The following is a 19,611-nucleotide window of genomic DNA, read 5'->3' as shown; positions in this document are numbered from 1 at the left end:
CACCGGCCCCAAGCGACAACCGGTCACCGAGGCACCCGCCGAAGGCGGGTGCCGAGTTCACCGGCCCCAAGCGACAACCGGTCACCGAGGCACCCGCCGAAGGCGGGTGCCGAGTTCACCGGCCCCAAGCGACAACCGGTCACCGAGGCACCCGCCGAAGGCGGGTGCCGAGTTCACTGGCCCCAAGCGACAACCGGTCACCGAGGCACCCGCCGAAGGCGGGTGCCGAGTTCACTGGCCCCAAGCGACAGCGGTCACCGAGGCACCCGCCTCCGGCGGGTGCCGAGTTCACCGGCCCCGAGCACCAGCGGTCAGCCACGGAGGGTGCTGGATCATCCATACTTCCATAGCTCCAGAGCTCCATAGCCCCGGAGCTCCATAGCCCCGGAGCTCCATAGCCCCGGAGCTCCAGAGCTCCATAGCCCCGGAGCTCCATAGCCCCGGAGCTCCATAGCCCCGGAGCTCCATAGCCCCGGAGCTCCATAGCCCCAGAGCTCCATACTTCCATAGCCCCAGAGCTCCATAGCTCCATACTTCCATAGCTCCAGCCGCGGAGGGTGCTGGCTGGTGGCTCCATAGCTCCATACTTCCATACTTGCAGCCACGGAGTTGGCTAAAATTGCACTAAGTGCGAAAGCCCATTCATTTACAACGGCGTGTCCGCCAGGCGGCGACATTTCCCCGTTACCGGTGGCTGCGCGGCGGGTGAGTGACAGAGCTTATCCGAGCGGCTGGAACTCTGCGCCGGCGTGGTCGAGCGTGAGGCCCCGGCCCTTTGGCTGCCTGGTACCTAAAACACTTCCATTGATCCAGCCACGGAGGGTGCTGGCTGGTGGCTCCATAGCTCCATAGCTCCATACCTCCAGAGCTCCAGAGCTCCATAGCACCAGAGCTCCATAGCTCCATAGCACCAGAGCTCCATAGCTCCATAGCACCAGAGCTCCATAGCTCCATAGCACCAGAGCTCCATAGCTCCATAGCACCAGAGCTCCATAGCTCCATAGCACCAGAGCTCCATAGCTCCATAGCACCAGAGCTCCATAGCTCCATAGCTCCAGCCTGGGTGGCTGGTGGCTCCATAGCTCCATACTTCCATAGCTCCAGTCAGAGAGTGTGCTAAAATTGCACTAAGTGCGAAAGCCCATTCATTTACAACGGCGTGTCCACAAGGCGGCGACATTTCCCCGTTACCGGTGGCTGCGCGGCGGGTGAGTGACAGAGCTTATCCGAGCGGCTGGAACTCTGCGCCGGCGTGGTCGAGCGTGAGGCCTCGGCCCTTTGGCTGCCTGGTACCTAAAACACTTCCATTGATCCAGCCACGGAGGGTGCTGGCTGGTGGCTCCATAGCTCCATAGCTCCATACCTCCAGAGCTCCAGAGCTCCATAGCACCAGAGCTCCATAGCTCCATAGCACCAGAGCTCCATAGCACCAGAGCTCCATAGCACCAGAGCTCCATAGCTCCATAGCACCAGAGCTCCATAGCTCCATAGCACCAGAGCTCCATAGCTCCATAGCACCAGAGCTCCATAGCTCCATAGCTCCATAGCACCAGAGCTCCATAGCTCCATAGCACCAGAGCTCCATAGCTCCATAGCACCAGAGCTCCATAGCTCCATAGCACCAGAGCTCCATAGCTCCATAGCACCAGAGCTCCATAGCTCCATAGCACCAGAGCTCCATAGCTCCATAGCACCAGAGCTCCATAGCTCCATAGCACCAGAGCTCCATAGCTCCATAGCACCAGAGCTCCATAGCTCCATAGCACCAGAGCTCCATAGCTCCATAGCTCCAGGGCTCCATAGCTCCAGGGCTCCATAGCTCCATAGCTCCAGGGCTCCATAGCTCCAGGGCTCCAGGGCTCCATAGCTCCATACCTCCAGAGCTCCATAGCTCCATACTTCCAGAGCTCCATAGCTCCATAGCTCCATACTTCCATAGCTCCAGCCGCGGAGGGTGCTGGCTGGTGGCTCCATAGCTCCATACTTCCATACTTGCAGCCACGGAGTTGGCTAAAATTGCACTAAGTGCGAAAGCCCATTCATTTACAACGGCGTGTCCGCCAGGCGGCGACATTTCCCCGTTACCGGTGGCTGCGCGGCGGGTGAGTGACAGAGCTTATCCGAGCGGCTGGAACTCTGCGCCGGCGTGGTCGAGCGTGAGGCCCCGGCCCTTTGGCTGCCTGGTACCTAAAACACTTCCATTGATCCAGCCACGGAGGGTGCTGGCTGGTGGCTCCATAGCTCCATAGCTCCATAGCACCAGAGCTCCATAGCTCCATAGCACCAGAGCTCCATAGCTCCATAGCACCAGAGCTCCATAGCTCCATAGCACCAGAGCTCCAGAGCTCCATAGCACCAGAGCTCCAGAGCTCCATAGCACCAGAGCTCCATAGCTCCATAGCACCAGAGCTCCAGAGCTCCATAGCACCAGAGCTCCATAGCTCCATAGCACCAGAGCTCCATAGCTCCATAGCACCAGAGCTCCATAGCTCCATAGCACCAGAGCTCCATAGCTCCATAGCACCAGAGCTCCATAGCTCCATAGCTCCAGGGCTCCATAGCTCCAGGGCTCCATAGCTCCATAGCTCCAGGGCTCCATAGCTCCAGGGCTCCAGGGCTCCATAGCTCCAGGGCTCCAGGGCTCCATAGCTCCATACCTCCAGAGCTCCATAGCTCCATACTTCCAGAGCTCCATAGCTCCATAGCGCCATACTTCCATAGCTCCATAGCTCCATACTTCCATAGCACCAGAGCTCCATAGCTCCAGAGCTCCATAGCTCCAGCCTGGGTGGCTGGTGGCTCCATAGCTCCATACTTCCATAGCTCCAGTCAGAGAGTTGGCGAAAATTGCACTAAGTGCGAAAGCCCATTCATTTACAACGGCGTGTCCACAAGGCGGCGACATTTCCCCGTTACCGGTGGCTGCGCGGCGGGTGAGTGACAGAGCTTATCCGAGCGGCTGGAACTCTGCGCCGGCGTGGTCGAGCGTGAGGCCTCGGCCCTTTGGCTGCCTGGTACCTAAAACACTTCCATTGATCCAGCCACGGAGGGTGCTGGCTGGTGGCTCCATAGCTCCATAGCTCCATAGCTCCATAGCTCCATAGCTCCATACTTCCATAGCTCCATACTTCCATAGCTCCAGACTTCCATAGCTCCATAGCTCCATAGCTCCATAGCTCCATACTTCCAGAGCGCCATAGCTCCATAGCACCAGAGCTCCAGAGCTCCATAGCTCCATAGCTCCATAGCCCCAGAGCTCCATAGCTCCATAGCTCCATAGCTCCAGAGCTCCATACTTCCATAGCTCCAGAGCTCCAGCCTGTCTGGTGGCTCCATAGCTCCATAGCTCCATACTTGCAGCCACGGAGCTGGCGAAAATTGCACTAAGTGCGAAAGCCCATTCATTTACAACGGCGTGTCCACAAGGCGGCGACATTTCCCCGTTACCGGTGGCTGCTTAGCGGGAGAGTGACAGAGCTTATCCGAGCGGCTGGAACTCTGGGCCGGCCTGGTCGAGCGGCTGGCCTCGGTAGTTGAGGTACCAGGGGCGGGCTGGGGAGCTCCAGGCGGGGCTTGTGAGAGAGTGTAGCCGAGCGGCTGGAACTCTGGGCCGGCGTGGTTGAGCAGCATGCCCGCGGAGGTGGCTCTTCCATAGGCACGGAGGGTGCTGGAGCTCCACACTTCCCTAGGCACGGAGGGTGCTGGAGCTCCACACTTCCATAGCTCCAGGCACGGAGGGTGCTGGAGCTCCACACTTCCATAGGCACGGAGGGTGCTGGAGCTCCATACTTCCATAGCTCCAGGCACGGAGGGTGCTGGAGCGCCACACTTCCATAGGCAGGGAGGGTGCTGGAGCTCCACACTTCCATAGGCACGGAGGGTGCTGGAGCTCCACACTTCCATAGGCAGGGAGGGTGCTGGAGCTCCACACTTCCATAGGCAGGGAGGGTGCTGGAGCTCCACACTTCCATAGGCAGGGAGGGTGCTGGAGCTCCACACTTCCATAGGCAGGGAGGGTGCTGGAGCTCCACACTTCCATAGGCAGGGAGGGTGCTGGAGCTCCACACTTCCATAGGCAGGGAGGGTGCTGGAGCTCCACACTTCCATAGGCAGGGAGGGTGCTGGAGCTCCACACTTCCATAGGCAGGGAGGGTGCTGGAGCTCCACACTTCCATAGGCAGGGAGGGTGCTGGAGCTCCACACTTCCATAGGCAGGGAGGGTGCTGGAGCTCCACACTTCCATAGGCAGGGAGGGTGCTGGAGCTCCACACTTCCATAGGCAGGGAGGGTGCTGGAGCTCCACACTTCCATAGGCAGGGAGGGTGCTGGAGCTCCACACTTCCATAGGCAGGGAGGGTGCTGGAGCTCCACACTTCCATAGGCAGGGAGGGTGCTGGAGCTCCACACTTCCATAGGCAGGGAGGGTGCTGGAGCTCCACACTTCCATAGGCAGGGAGGGTGCTGGAGCTCCACACTTCCATAGGCAGGGAGGGTGCTGGAGCTCCACACTTCCATAGGCAGGGAGGGTGCTGGAGCTCCACACTTCCATAGGCAGGGAGGGTGCTGGAGCTCCACACTTCCATAGGCAGGGAGGGTGCTGGAGCTCCACACTTCCATAGGCAGGGAGGGTGCTGGAGCTCCACACTTCCATAGGCAGGGAGGGTGCTGGAGCTCCACACTTCCATAGGCAGGGAGGGTGCTGGAGCTCCACACTTCCATAGGCAGGGAGGGTGCTGGAGCTCCACACTTCCATAGGCAGGGAGGGTGCTGGAGCTCCACACTTCCATAGGCAGGGAGGGTGCTGGAGCTCCACACTTCCATAGGCAGGGAGGGTGCTGGAGCTCCACACTTCCATAGGCAGGGAGGGTGCTGGAGCTCCACACTTCCATAGGCAGGGAGGGTGCTGGAGCTCCACACTTCCATAGGCAGGGAGGGTGCTGGAGCTCCACACTTCCATAGGCAGGGAGGGTGCTGGAGCTCCACACTTCCATAGGCAGGGAGGGTGCTGGAGCTCCACACTTCCATAGGCAGGGAGGGTGCTGGAGCTCCACACTTCCATAGGCAGGGAGGGTGCTGGAGCTCCACACTTCCATAGGCAGGGAGGGTGCTGGAGCTCCACACTTCCATAGGCAGGGAGGGTGCTGGAGCTCCACACTTCCATAGGCAGGGAGGGTGCTGGAGCTCCACACTTCCATAGGCAGGGAGGGTGCTGGAGCTCCACACTTCCATAGGCAGGGAGGGTGCTGGAGCTCCACACTTCCATAGGCAGGGAGGGTGCTGGAGCTCCACACTTCCATAGGCAGGGAGGGTGCTGGAGCTCCACACTTCCATAGGCAGGGAGGGTGCTGGAGCTCCACACTTCCATAGGCAGGGAGGGTGCTGGAGCTCCACACTTCCATAGGCAGGGAGGGTGCTGGAGCTCCACACTTCCATAGGCAGGGAGGGTGCTGGAGCTCCACACTTCCATAGGCAGGGAGGGTGCTGGAGCTCCACACTTCCATAGGCAGGGAGGGTGCTGGAGCTCCACACTTCCATAGGCAGGGAGGGTGCTGGAGCTCCACACTTCCATAGGCAGGGAGGGTGCTGGAGCTCCACACTTCCATAGGCAGGGAGGGTGCTGGAGCTCCACACTTCCATAGGCAGGGAGGGTGCTGGAGCTCCACACTTCCATAGGCAGGGAGGGTGCTGGAGCTCCACACTTCCATAGGCAGGGAGGGTGCTGGAGCTCCACACTTCCATAGGCAGGGAGGGTGCTGGAGCTCCACACTTCCATAGGCAGGGAGGGTGCTGGAGCTCCACACTTCCATAGGCAGGGAGGGTGCTGGAGCTCCACACTTCCATAGGCAGGGAGGGTGCTGGAGCTCCACACTTCCATAGGCAGGGAGGGTGCTGGAGCTCCCACTTCCATAGGCAGGGAGGGTGCTGGCACATCCACACTTCCAGCCACGGAGCATGCTGGCACTTCCACCTTGCTTGCTAAGTCGGCGTGATCTTGCCCAAAAAGTCCCTCCTCACCTCCAGCTGGAAGTGGAAAAAAATCCTCCACCTGCTTGGCCGAGGTTCTGGAAGCCAGCAGCTCGCAGAATGTTGCCAAAGTTTCACTGGAAGGAAAAGAAAAGAGAAGACCGAGTGCGCATTTCACCTACCGCCGAATGTCCACAAGAGGGAAGTGTCACTCCGTCGCAGAATCTGCGCCGACGCACTCGGCACCCTTCGAATTTATGGTGCCGGTGCGGGTGTTCTGGGTGCAAAAAGGCCGCCCAAGTGGTAGAAAAAAATCAGACTTCGTCTCTTAGGTCGAAATTAATGCCAAGTTTTGAAATGCGCTGGCAGGGGTGGACCAGGGCCCGTTAGAAGTGCTTAGGCGAGGTCCTGGAAGCCTAACCCGGCGTGATCTTGTGCAAAAAGCCGCTGCTGAGCTCCAGCTGGAAGTGTAAAAAGAACCGGGCTGGATCAAAAAAAGAACCGGGCGGCCCGTTAAAATTGCTTAGCCGAGGTCCTGGAACCCTAACCCGGCGTGATCTTGTGCAAAAAGCCGCTGCTGAGCTCCAGCTGGAAGTGTAAAAAGAACCGGGCTGGTTCAAAAAAAGAACCGGGCGACCCGTTAGAAGTGCTTAGCCGAGGTCCTGGAAGCCTAACCCGGCGTGATCTTGTGCAAAAAGCCGCTGCTGAGCTCCAGCTGGAAGTGGAAAAAGAACCGGGCTGGATCAAAAAAGAACCGGGCTGGATCAAAAAAGAACCGGGCGGCCCGTTAAAATTGCTTAGCCGAGGTCCTGGAAGCCTAACACGGCGTGATCTTGTGCAAAAAACCGCTCCCGAGCTCCAGCTGGAAGTGTAAAAAGAACCGGGCTGGATAAAAAAAGAACCGGGCTGGATCAAAAAAGAACCGGGCGACCCGTTAAAATTGCTTAGCCGAGGTCCTGGAAGCCTAACCCGGCGTGATCTTGTGCAAAAAGCCGCTGCTGAGCTCCAGCTGGAAGTGGAAAAAGAACCGGGCTGGATCAAAAAAGAACCGGGCTGGATCAAAAAAGAACCGGGCGGCCCGTTAAAATTGCTTAGCCGAGGTCCTGGAAGCCTAACACGGCGTGATCTTGTGCAAAAAACCGCTCCCGAGCTCCAGCTGGAAGTGTAAAAAGAACCGGGCTGGATAAAAAAAGAACCGGGCTGGATCAAAAAAGAACCGGGCGACCCGTTAAAATTGCTTAGCCGAGGTCCTGGAAGCCTAACACGGCGTGATCTTGTGCAAAAAGCCGCTCCCGAGCTCCAGCTGGAAGTGTAAAAAGAACCGGGCTGGATAAAAAAAGAACCGGGCTGGATCAAAAAAGAACCGGGCGACCCGTTAAAATTGCTTAGCCGAGGTCCTGGAAGCCTAACCCGGCGTGATCTTGTGCAAATAGCCGCTGCCGAGCTCCAGCTGGAAGTGTGAAAAGAACCGGGCTGGATAAAAAAAAGAACCGGGCTGGATCAAAAAAGAACCGGGCGACCCGTTAAAATTGCTTAGCCGAGGTCCTGGAAGCCTAACACGGCGTGATCTTGTGCAAAAAACCGCTCCCGAGCTCCAGCTGGAAGTGTAAAAAGAACCGGGCTGGATAAAAAAAGAACCGGGCTGGATCAAAAAAGAACCGGGCGACCCGTTAAAATTGCTTAGCCGAGGTCCTGGAAGCCTAACCCGGCGTGATCTTGTGCAAAAAGCCGCTCCCGAGCTCCAGCTGGAAGTGTAAAAAGAACCGGGCTGGATAAAAAAAGAACCGGGCTGGATCAAAAAAGAACCGGGCGACCCGTTAAAATTGCTTAGCCGAGGTCCTGGAAGCCTAACACGGCGTGTTCTTGTGCAAAAAGCCGCTCCCAAGCTCCAGCTGGAAGTGTAAAAAGAACCGGGCTGGATAAAAAAAAGAACCGGGCTGGATCAAAAAAGAACCGGGCGACCCGTTAAAATTGCTTAGCCGAGGTCCTGGAAGCCTAACACGGCGTGATCTTGTGCAAAAAGCCGCTCCCGAGCTCCAGCTGGAAGTGTAAAAAGAACCGGGCTGGATAAAAAAAGAACCGGGCTGGATAAAAAAAAGAACCGGGCGACCCGTTAAAATTGCTTAGCCGAGGTCCTGGAAGCCTAACACGGCGTGTTCTTGTGCAAAAAGCCGCTCCCGAGCTCCAGCTGGAAGTGTAAAAAGAACCAGGCTGGATAAAAAAAAGAACCGGGCTGGATCAAAAAAGAACCGGGCGACCCGTTAAAATTGCTTAGCCGAGGTCCTGGAAGCCTAACACGGCGTGATCTTGTGCAAAAAGCCGCTCCCGAGCTCCAGCTGGAAGTGTAAAAAGAACCGGGCTGGATAAAAAAAGAACCGGGCTGGATAAAAAAAAGAACCGGGCGACCCGTTAAAATTGCTTAGCCGAGGTCCTGGAAGCCTAACACGGCGTGTTCTTGTGCAAAAAGCCGCTCCCGAGCTCCAGCTGGAAGTGTAAAAAGAACCAGGCTGGATAAAAAAAAGAACCGGGCTGGATCAAAAAAGAACCGGGCGACCCGTTAAAATTGCTTAGCCGAGGTCCTGGAAGCCTAACACGGCGTGATCTTGTGCAAAAAGCCGCTCCCGAGCTCCAGCTGGAAGTGTAAAAAGAACCGGGCTGGATAAAAAAAGAACCGGGCTGGATAAAAAAAAGAACCGGGCGACCCGTTAAAATTGCTTAGCCGAGGTCCTGGAAGCCTAACACGGCGTGATCTTGTGCAAAAAGCCGCTCCCGAGCTCCAGCTGGAAGTGTAAAAAGAACCAGGCTGGATAAAAAAAAGAACCGGGCTGGATCAAAAAAGAACCGGGCGACCCGTTAAAATTGCTTAGCCGAGGTCCTGGAAGCCTAACACGGCGTGTTCTTGTGCAAAAAGCCGCTCCCGAGCTCCAGCTGGAAGTGTAAAAAGAACCAGGCTGGATAAAAAAAAGAACCGGGCTGGTTCAAAAAAGAACCGGGCAACCCGTTAAAATTGCTTAGCCGAGGTCCTGGAAGCCTAACACGGCGTGTTCTTGTGCAAAAAGCCGCTCCCGAGCTCCAGCTGGAAGTGTAAAAAGAACCAGGCTGGATAAAAAAAAGAACCGGGCTGGATCAAAAAAGAACCGGGCGACCCGTTAAAATTGCTTAGCCGAGGTCCTGGAAGCCTAACACGGCGTGTTCTTGTGCAAAAAGCCGCTCCCGAGCTCCAGCTGGAAGTGTAAAAAGAACCAGGCTGGATAAAAAAAAGAACCGGGCTGGTTCAAAAAAGAACCGGGCAACCCGTTAAAATTGCTTAGCCGAGGTCCTGGAAGCCTAACACGGCGTGATCTTGTGCAAAAAGCCGCTCCCGAGCTCCAGCTGGAAGTGTAAAAAGAACCGGGCTGGATAAAAAAAGAACCGGGCTGGATAAAAAAAAAGAACCGGGCGACCCGTTAAAATTGCTTAGCCGAGGTCCTGGAAGCCTAACACGGCGTGATCTTGTGCAAAAAGCCGCTCCCGAGCTCCAGCTGGAAGTGTAAAAAGAACCAGGCTGGATAAAAAAAAGAACCGGGCTGGATCAAAAAAGAACCGGGCGACCCGTTAAAATTGCTTAGCCGAGGTCCTGGAAGCCTAACACGGCGTGATCTTGTGCAAAAAGCCGCTCCCGAGCTCCAGCTGGAAGTGTAAAAAGAACCAGGCTGGATAAAAAAAAGAACCGGGCTGGATCAAAAAAGAACCGGGCGACCCGTTAAAATTGCTTAGCCGAGGTCCTGGAAGCCTAACACGGCGTGTTCTTGTGCAAAAAGCCGCTCCCGAGCTCCAGCTGGAAGTGTAAAAAGAACCAGGCTGGATAAAAAAAAGAACCGGGCTGGATCAAAAAAGAACCGGGCGACCCGTTAAAATTGCTTAGCCGAGGTCCTGGAAGCCTAACACGGCGTGTTCTTGTGCAAAAAGCCGCTCCCGAGCTCCAGCTGGAAGTGTAAAAAGAACCAGGCTGGATAAAAAAAAGAACCGGGCTGGATCAAAAAAGAACCGGGCGACCCGTTAAAATTGCTTAGCTGAGGTCCTGGAAGCCTAACACGGCGTGATCTTGTGCAAAAAGCCGCTCCCGAGCTCCAGCTGGAAGTGTAAAAAGAACCGGGCTGGATAAAAAAAAAGAACCGGGCTGGTTCAAAAAAGAACCGGGCAACCCGTTAAAATTGCTTAGCCGAGGTCCTGGAAGCCTAACCCGGCGTGATCTTGCCCGAAAGTCGGCCTCTATACTTCCATTTTAGGTACCAGGGGCTATTAGTGTACTTGGTCCCACTAGTCAGTGTACTCATCCAGTTACCCCCCGTTTTCCAAAACACCATCGGCACGTATAAGGGGGGGACTCTTGAGAGAGATGAGGTATATGGCAGCGCAACACCAATCCGCTCCGCGCTGGTTCCCATGTCGGCTACGGATGAATAAAACCAGCCTGTCCCCCCTGGAGCTCACGAGACACGGAATTTTTTCTAAGTGCCAACGGCTCTTCCGAGCAAACGTGTCCGCTCCGGCTGGTTCCCCCGTCGGCCTCGAATGACGAAAAATGCCGGTCTCCGCCCGGAGCTCATGACAAACGAAAAATTTTCTAAGTGCCAACGGCACTAGCGAGCGAATGTGTCCGCTCGGCGCTGGTTCCCGGGTCGAACCCGGAAGACGAAAAACGCCGCTCTCCGCCCGGAGCTCATGACAAACGAAAAATTTTCTAAGTGCCAACGGCACTAGCGAGCGAATGTGTCCGCTCGGCGCTGGTTCCCGGGTCGAACCCGGAAGACGAAAAACGCCGCTCTCCGCCCGGAGCTCATGACAAACGAAAAATTTTCTAAGTGCCAACGGCACTAGCGAGCGAATGTGTCCGCTCGGCGCTGGTTCCCGGGTCGAACCCGGAAGACGAAAAACGCCGCTCTCCGCCCGGAGCTCATGACAAACGAAACATTTTCTAAGTGCCAACGGCACTAGCGAGCGAATGTGTCCGCTCGGCGCTGGTTCCCGGGTCGAACCCGGAAGACGAAAAACGCCGCTCTCCGCCCGGAGCTCATGACAAACGAAAAATTTTCTAAGTGCCAACGGCACTTGCGAGCGAATGTGTCCGCTCGGCGCTGGTTCCCGGGTCGGACCCGGAAGACGAAAAACGCCGGTCTCCGCCCGGAGCTCATGACAAACGAAAAATTTTCTAAGTGCCAACGGCACTAGCGAGCGAATGTGTCCGCTCGGCGCTGGTTCCCGGGTCGGACCCGGAAGACGAAAAACGCCGGTCCTCGCCTGGAGGTCCCAGCAAAATCGGCGAAAAAACGACTAAGTGTCAACTTTCGAAAAAACGACTAAGTGCCCACGGCTCTGCGGGGCTTGTGAGTCCGCCCCGCGCCGGTTCGGTGGTCGGCCTCAAAAAGCAAAAAATCAGCCTCTCTCCCTGGAGCTCACCTCGAGGTACCAGGGGGTGAGGTACCCGGGCTAAGGTGCAGTACCTTTTTTGGTCTTCAGGTGCGCCAGAGTACAATGAAATGGTCCCAGTAGTCAGTGTACTCATCGACTTTCCCCCCGTTTTCCAAAGCACCTCGTTTACGAGTATGGAGGAGATGGTGCTGGTCTCCCCACGGCGTCGGACACGCCGTCCTCGACAGCACAAGGTCGGATAGAAGACCTGGAAAGCGCCGTGGCACGCGCTGGAGGTGGGCACTTTGGCGAAAAAACGACTAAGTGTCAACTTTCGAAAAAACGACTAAGTGTCAACTTTCGAAAAAACGGCTAAGTGTCAACTTTCGAAAAAACGACTAAGTGTCACCTCTCTGAAAAAATGGCAAAGTGTCGCCTCTCTGAAATTTTTCTAAGTGCCCACGGCTCTGCGGGCTCGTGCATCCGAGCCGCGCCGGTTCTGCAACCGGCCTAGAATGACGAAAAATAACGGTCTCCTCCTGGAGCTCACAGCCAATTGTGGCGAAAAAGTGGCAAAGTGCCCACGGCCCTGCCGAGCTTTGGCGTCCGCTCAGCGCCGGTGCCGCAGTCGGCCTCGAATGACGAAAAATGACGGTCTCCTCCTGGAGCTCACAGCCAACTTGGCAAAAAGTTTCTAAGTGCCCACGGCCCTGCCGAGCTTTGGCGTCCGCCCAGCGCCGGTTCCGCAGTCGGCCTCGAATGACGAAAAATAACGGTCTCCTCCTGGAGCTCACAGCCAACTTGGCAAAAAGTTTCTAAGTGCCCACGGCCCTGCCGAGCTTTGGCGTCCGCTCAGCGCCGGTGCCGCAGTCGGCCTCGAATGACGAAAAATGACGGTCTCCTCCTGGAGCTCACAGCCAACTTGGCAAAAAGTTTCTAAGTGCCCACGGCCCTGCCGAGCTTTGGCGTCCGCCCAGCGCCGGTTCCGCAGTCGGCCTCGAATGACGAAAAATAACGGTCTCCTCCTGGAGCTCACAGCCAACTTGGCAAAAAGTTTCTAAGTGCCCACGGCCCTGCCGAGCTTTGGCGTCCGCTCAGCGCCGGTGCCGCAGTCGGCCTCGAATGACGAAAAATGACGGTCTCCTCCTGGAGCTCACAGCCAACTTGGCAAAAAGTTTCTAAGTGCCCACGGCCCTGCCGAGCTTTGGCGTCCGCCCAGCGCCGGTTCCGCAGTCGGCCTCGAATGACGAAAAATAACGGTCTCCTCCTGGAGCTCACAGCCAACTTGGCAAAAAGTTTCTAAGTGCCCACGGCCCTGCCGAGCTTTGGCGTCCGCTCAGCGCCGGTGCCGCAGTCGGCCTCGAATGACGAAAAATGACGGTCTCCTCCTGGAGCTCACAGCCAACTTGGCAAAAAGTTTCTAAGTGCCCACGGCCCTGCCGAGCTTTGGCGTCCGCCCAGCGCCGGTTCCGCAGTCGGCCTCGAATGACGAAAAATAACGGTCTCCTCCTGGAGCTCACAGCCAACTTGGCAAAAAGTTTCTAAGTGCCCACGGCCCTGCCGAGCTTTGGCGTCCGCCCAGCGCCGGTTCCGCAGTCGGCCTCGAATGACGAAAAATAACGGTCTCCTCCTGGAGCTCACAGCCAACTTGGCAAAAAGTTTCTAAGTGCCCACGGCCCTGCCGAGCTTTGGCGTCCGCCCAGCGCCGGTTCCGCAGTCGGCCTCGAATGACGAAAAATAACGGTCTCCTCCTGGAGCTCACAGCCAACTTGGCAAAAAGTTTCTAAGTGCCCACGGCCCTGCCGAGCTTTGGCGTCCGCTCAGCGCCGGTTCCGCAGTCGGCCTCGAATGACGAAAAATGACGGTCTCCTCCTGGAGCTCACAGCCAACTTGGCAAAAAGTTTCTAAGTGCCCACGGCCCTGCCGAGCTTTGGCGTCCGCCCAGCGCCGGTTCCGCAGTCGGCCTCGAATGACGAAAAATAACGGTCTCCTCCTGGAGCTCACAGCCAACTTGGCAAAAAGTTTCTAAGTGCCCACGGCCCTGCCGAGCTTTGGCGTCCGCTCAGCGCCGGTGCCGCAGTCGGCCTCGAATGACGAAAAATGACGGTCTCCTCCTGGAGCTCACAGCCAACTTGGCAAAAAGTTTCTAAGTGCCCACGGCCCTGCCGAGCTTTGGCGTCCGCCCAGCGCCGGTTCCGCAGTCGGCCTCGAATGACGAAAAATAACGGTCTCCTCCTGGAGCTCACAGCCAACTTGGCAAAAAGTTTCTAAGTGCCCACGGCCCTGCCGAGCTTTGGCGTCCGCCCAGCGCCGGTTCCGCAGTCGGCCTCGAATGACGAAAAATAACGGTCTCCTCCTGGAGCTCACAGCCAACTTGGCAAAAAGTTTCTAAGTGCCCACGGCCCTGCCGAGCTTTGGCGTCCGCCCAGCGCCGGTTCCGCAGTCGGCCTCGAATGACGAAAAATAACGGTCTCCTCCTGGAGCTCACAGCCAACTTGGCAAAAAGTTTCTAAGTGCCCACGGCCCTGCCGAGCTTTGGCGTCCGCTCAGCGCCGGTTCCGCAGTCGGCCTCGAATGACGAAAAATGACGGTCTCCTCCTGGAGCTCACAGCCAACTTGGCAAAAAGTTTCTAAGTGCCCACGGCCCTGCCGAGCTTTGGCGTCCGCCCAGCGCCGGTTCCGCAGTCGGCCTCGAATGACGAAAAATAACGGTCTCCTCCTGGAGCTCACAGCCAACTTGGCAAAAAGTTTCTAAGTGCCCACGGCCCTGCCGAGCTTTGGCGTCCGCTCAGCGCCGGTGCCGCAGTCGGCCTCGAATGACGAAAAATGACGGTCTCCTCCTGGAGCTCACAGCCAACTTGGCAAAAAGTTTCTAAGTGCCCACGGCCCTGCCGAGCTTTGGCGTCCGCCCAGCGCCGGTTCCGCAGTCGGCCTCGAATGACGAAAAATAACGGTCTCCTCCTGGAGCTCACAGCCAACTTGGCAAAAAGTTTCTAAGTGCCCACGGCCCTGCCGAGCTTTGGCGTCCGCCCAGCGCCGGTTCCGCAGTCGGCCTCGAATGACGAAAAATAACGGTCTCCTCCTGGAGCTCACAGCCAACTTGGCAAAAAGTTTCTAAGTGCCCACGGCCCTGCCGAGCTTTGGCGTCCGCCCAGCGCCGGTTCCGCAGTCGGCCTCGAATGACGAAAAATAACGGTCTCCTCCTGGAGCTCACAGCCAACTTGGCAAAAAGTTTCTAAGTGCCCACGGCCCTGCCGAGCTTTGGCGTCCGCTCAGCGCCGGTTCCGCAGTCGGCCTCGAATGACGAAAAATGACGGTCTCCTCCTGGAGCTCACAGCCAACTTGGCAAAAAGTTTCTAAGTGCCCACGGCCCTGCCGAGCTTTGGCGTCCGCCCAGCGCCGGTTCCGCAGTCGGCCTCGAATGACGAAAAATAACGGTCTCCTCCTGGAGCTCACAGCCAACTTGGCAAAAAGTTTCTAAGTGCCCACGGCCCTGCCGAGCTTTGGCGTCCGCTCAGCGCCGGTGCCGCAGTCGGCCTCGAATGACGAAAAATGACGGTCTCCTCCTGGAGCTCACAGCCAACTTGGCAAAAAGTTTCTAAGTGCCCACGGCCCTGCCGAGCTTTGGCGTCCGCCCAGCGCCGGTTCCGCAGTCGGCCTCGAATGACGAAAAATAACGGTCTCCTCCTGGAGCTCACAGCCAACTTGGCAAAAAGTTTCTAAGTGCCCACGGCCCTGCCGAGCTTTGGCGTCCGCCCAGCGCCGGTTCCGCAGTCGGCCTCGAATGACGAAAAATAACGGTCTCCTCCTGGAGCTCACAGCCAACTTGGCAAAAAGTTTCTAAGTGCCCACGGCCCTGCCGAGCTTTGGCGTCCGCCCAGCGCCGGTTCCGCAGTCGGCCTCGAATGACGAAAAATAACGGTCTCCTCCTGGAGCTCACAGCCAACTTGGCAAAAAGTTTCTAAGTGCCCACGGCCCTGCCGAGCTTTGGCGTCCGCTCAGCGCCGGTTCCGCAGTCGGCCTCGAATGACGAAAAATGACGGTCTCCTCCTGGAGCTCACAGCCAACTTGGCAAAAAGTTTCTAAGTGCCCACGGCCCTGCCGAGCTTTGGCGTCCGCCCAGCGCCGGTTCCGCAGTCGGCCTCGAATGACGAAAAATAACGGTCTCCTCCTGGAGCTCACAGCCAACTTGGCAAAAAGTTTCTAAGTGCCCACGGCCCTGCCGAGCTTTGGCGTCCGCCCAGCGCCGGTTCCGCAGTCGGCCTCGAATGACGAAAAATAACGGTCTCCTCCTGGAGCTCACAGCCAACTTGGCAAAAAGTTTCTAAGTGTCACATCTGTGAAAAAACGACTAAGTGTCAACTTTCGAAAAAACGGCTAAGTGTCAACTTTCGAAAAAACGGCAAAGTGTCACATCTCTGAAAAAACGGCTAAGTGTCGACTTTCGAAAAAACGGCTAAGTGTCAACTTTCGAAAAAACGGCAAAGTGTCACATCTCTGAAAAAACGGCTAAGTGTCACATCTCTGAAAAAACGGCTAAGTGTCACATCTCTGAAAAAACGGCTAAGTGTCGCCTCTCTGAAAAAACGGCAAAGTGTCAACTTTCGAAAAAACGACAGAGTGTCGCCTCTCTGAAAAAACGACTAAGTGTCGACTCTGAGAAAATGGCAAAGTGCCCACGGCTCTGCGGGCTCGTGCATCCGACCCGCGCCGGTTCCCCAGCCGGCCTGATATAAGGCAAAACCAGCCTCTCCGCCTGGAGCTCAGAGCCAACTTGGCGAATATTTTCTAAGTGCCCACGGCTCTGCGTGGCTACGGCGTCTGCCCAGCGCCGGTTCCTGGGTCGAACCCCGAGGACGAGGAATGCCGGTCTCCGCCTGGAGGTCCCAGCTTAATCGGCGAAAATTTTCTAAGTGCCCACGGCTCTGCCGGGCTCGTGCATCCGACCCGCGCCGGTTCCCCAGCCGGCCTGAAATAAGGCAAAACCAGGCTCTCCCCCTGGAGCTCAGAGCCAATTGTGGCGAAAAAACGACTAAGTGTCAACTTTCGAAAAAACGACTAAGTGTCAACTTTCCAAAAAAACGGCTAAGTGTCGACTTTCGAAAAAACGGCTAAGTGTCAACTTTCGAAAAAACGACTAAGTGTCGCCTCTGAAAAAACGACTAAGTGTCGCCTCTCTGAAAAAACGACTAAGTGCCCACGGCTCTGCGGGGCTTGTGAGTCCGCCCCGCGCCGGTTCGGCGGTCGGCCTCAAAAAGCGAAAAATCAGCCTCTCTCCCTGGAGCTCACCAAAAATTTGTCGAAATTTTTCTAAGTTCTCCTCGAGGTACCAGGGGGTGAGGTACCCGGGCTAAGGTGCAGTACCTTTTTTGGTCTTCAGGTGCGCCAGAGTACAATGAAATGGTCCCAGTAGTCAGTGTACTCATCGACTTTCCCCCCGTTTTCCAAAGCACCCCGTTTACGAGTATGGAGGAGATGGTGCTGGTCTCCCCACGGCGTCGGACACGCCGTCCTCGACAGCACAAGGTCGGATAGAAGACCTGAAAAGCGCCGTGGCACGCGCTGGAGGTGTCACTGTGGCGAAAAAGTGACTAAGTGTCAACTTTCGAAAAAACGGCTAAGTGTCAACTTTCGAAAAACGGCTAAGTGTCAACTTTCGAAAAAACTGCTAAGTGTCAACTTTCGAAAAAACGACTAAGTGTCGCCTCTCTGAAAAAACGGCAAAGTGTCAACTTTCGAAAAAACGACTAAGTGTCAACTTTCGAAAAAACGACTAAGTGTCACCTCTCTGAAAAAATGGCAAAGTGTCAACTGCGAATGTGGTGGTGCATGGAAGGAAGTGGAGGACGGCCGCCTCCTTAAACACAGGCCGGAGAGGAGCGTCAGGGCCAGGCTCCTCAAACATGGACCGAGTGTCGCCCTTAACACAGACCAAGGGGAGGACGGCCGCCTCCTTAAACACAGGCCGGAGAGGAGCGTCAGGGCCAGGCTCCTCAAACATGGACCGAGTGTCGCCCTTAACACAGACCAAGGGGAGGACGGCCGCCTCCTTAAACACAGGCCGGAGAGGAGCGTCAGGGCCAGGCTCCTCAAACATGGACCGAGTGTCGCCCTTAACACGGACCAAGGGGAGGACGGCCGCCTCCTTAAACACAGGCCGGAGAGGAGCGTCAGGGCCAGGCTCCTCAAACATGGACCGAGTGTCGCCCTTAACACGGACCAAGGGGAGGACGGCCGCCTCCTTAAACACAGGCCGGAGAGGAGCGTCAGGGCCAGGCTCCTCAAACATGGACCGAGTGTCGCCCTTAACACAGACCAAGGGGAGGACGGCCGCCTCCTTAAACACAGGCCGGAGAGGAGCGTCAGGGCCAGGCTCCTCAAACATGGACCGAGTGTCGCCCTTAACACGGACCAAGGGGAGGACGGCCGCCTCCTTAAACACAGGCCGGAGAGGAGCGTCAGGGCCAGGCTCCTCAAACATGGACCGAGTGTCGCCCTTAACACCGGACCAAGGGGAGGACGGCCGCCTCCTTAAACACAGGCCGGAGAGGAGCGTCAGGGCCAGGCTCCTCAAACATGGACAGAGTGTCGCCCTTAACACAGACCAAGCGGAGGACGGCCGCCTCCCTAAATACAGGCCGAACCGGAGCGCGAGTGTCGCTCCTTAAACACGGACCGAGTGGAGGACGGCCGCCTCCTTAAACACAGGCCGAACAAAATGACACAAAGTGTCAACTGCGAATGTTGTCCATCCAAGGAAGGAGCGTGATGCCCGGCCGGCTCCTTAAACACAGGCCGAGAGTCGCCCCGGACGGTCCGCCTCGCGGCGCCCGTCTGCTCGGATAAAATGACACAAAGTGTCAACTACGAATGTTGTCCATCCAAGGAGGGAGCGTGATGCCCGGCCGGCTCCGAAAACACAGGCCGAGAGTCGCCCCGGACGGTCCGCCTCGCGGCGCCCGTCTGCTCGGATAAAATGACACAAAGTGTCAACTGCGAATGTTGTCCATCCAAGGAAGGAGCGTGATGCCCGGCCGGCTCCTTAAACACAGGCCGAGAGTCGCCCCGGACGGTCCGCCTCGCGGCGCCCGCCCGCTCGGATAAAATGACACAAAGTGTCAACTACGAATGTTGTCCATCCAAGGAAGGAGCGTGATGCCCGGCCGGCTCCTTAAACACAGGCCGAGAGTCGCCCCGGACGGTCGCCTCGCGGCGCCCGTCTGCTCGGATAAAATGACACAAAGTGTCAACTACGAATGTTGTCCATCCAAGGAGGGAGCGTGATGCCCGGCCGGCTCCGAAAACACAGGCCGAGAGTCGCCCCGGACGGTCCGCCTCGCGGCGCCCGTCTGCTCGGATAAAATGACACAAAGTGTCAACTGCGAATGTTGTCCATCCAAGGAAGGAGCGTGATGCCCGGCCGGCTCCTTAAACACAGGCCGAGAGTCGCCCCGGACGGTCCGCCTCGCGGCGCCCGCCCGCTCGGATAAAATGACACAAAGTGTCAACTACGAATGTTGTCCATCCAAGGAAGGAGCGTGATGCCCGGCCGGCTCCTTAAACACAGGCCGAGAGTCGCCCCGGACGGTCGCCTCGCGGCGCCCGTCTGCTCGGATAAAATGACACAAAGTGTCAACTACGAATGTTGTCCATCCAAGGAGGGAGCGTGATGCCCGGCCGGCTCCGAAAACACAGGCCGAGAGTCGCCCCGGACGGTCCGCCTCGCGGCGCCCGTCTGCTCGGATAAAATGACACAAAGTGTCAACTACGAATGTTGTCCATCCAAGGAGGGAGCGTGAGGCCCGGCCGGCTCCGAAAACACAGGCCGAGAGTCGCCCCGGACGGTCCGCCTCTCGAGGCGCCCGCCCGCTCGGATAAAATGACACAAAGTGTCAACTACGAATGTTGTCCATCCAAGGAGGGAGCGTGATGCCCGGCCGGCTCCGAAAACACAGGCCGAGATTCGACCCCGGACGGGCCGTCTTCTCCCGGCGCCCGCCCGCGTACGCCCCCCATCCCCGGTCGCCCGTCTGCTCCCGGCGGGCCTCCGAGTACCCCCTCACCCAACTGACCGACTGGCACTCATGACCCGCCTTGGTAGGGCCTCCATCGGCCTCGGCTCGTCCGACGTCGGGTGGACGGTTCCTACCCACTGCGGGTCGCACTCTAGCGCCCCGGCCGCCGCGTGAGCGTGCGCTCCCCGCGCCGCCCCGCAGGCCCCGGCGCGACCGTACTGCGGCGAGACCGAGACGACCC

This window comes from Syngnathus leptorhynchus, unplaced genomic scaffold (genome assembly GCF_054491065.1).
Source record: "Syngnathus leptorhynchus isolate UIUO unplaced genomic scaffold, UIUO_Slep HiC_scaffold_468, whole genome shotgun sequence".
NCBI lineage: Eukaryota > Metazoa > Chordata > Actinopteri > Syngnathiformes > Syngnathidae > Syngnathus > Syngnathus leptorhynchus.
Note: the sequence above shows the minus strand (reverse complement) of the source record.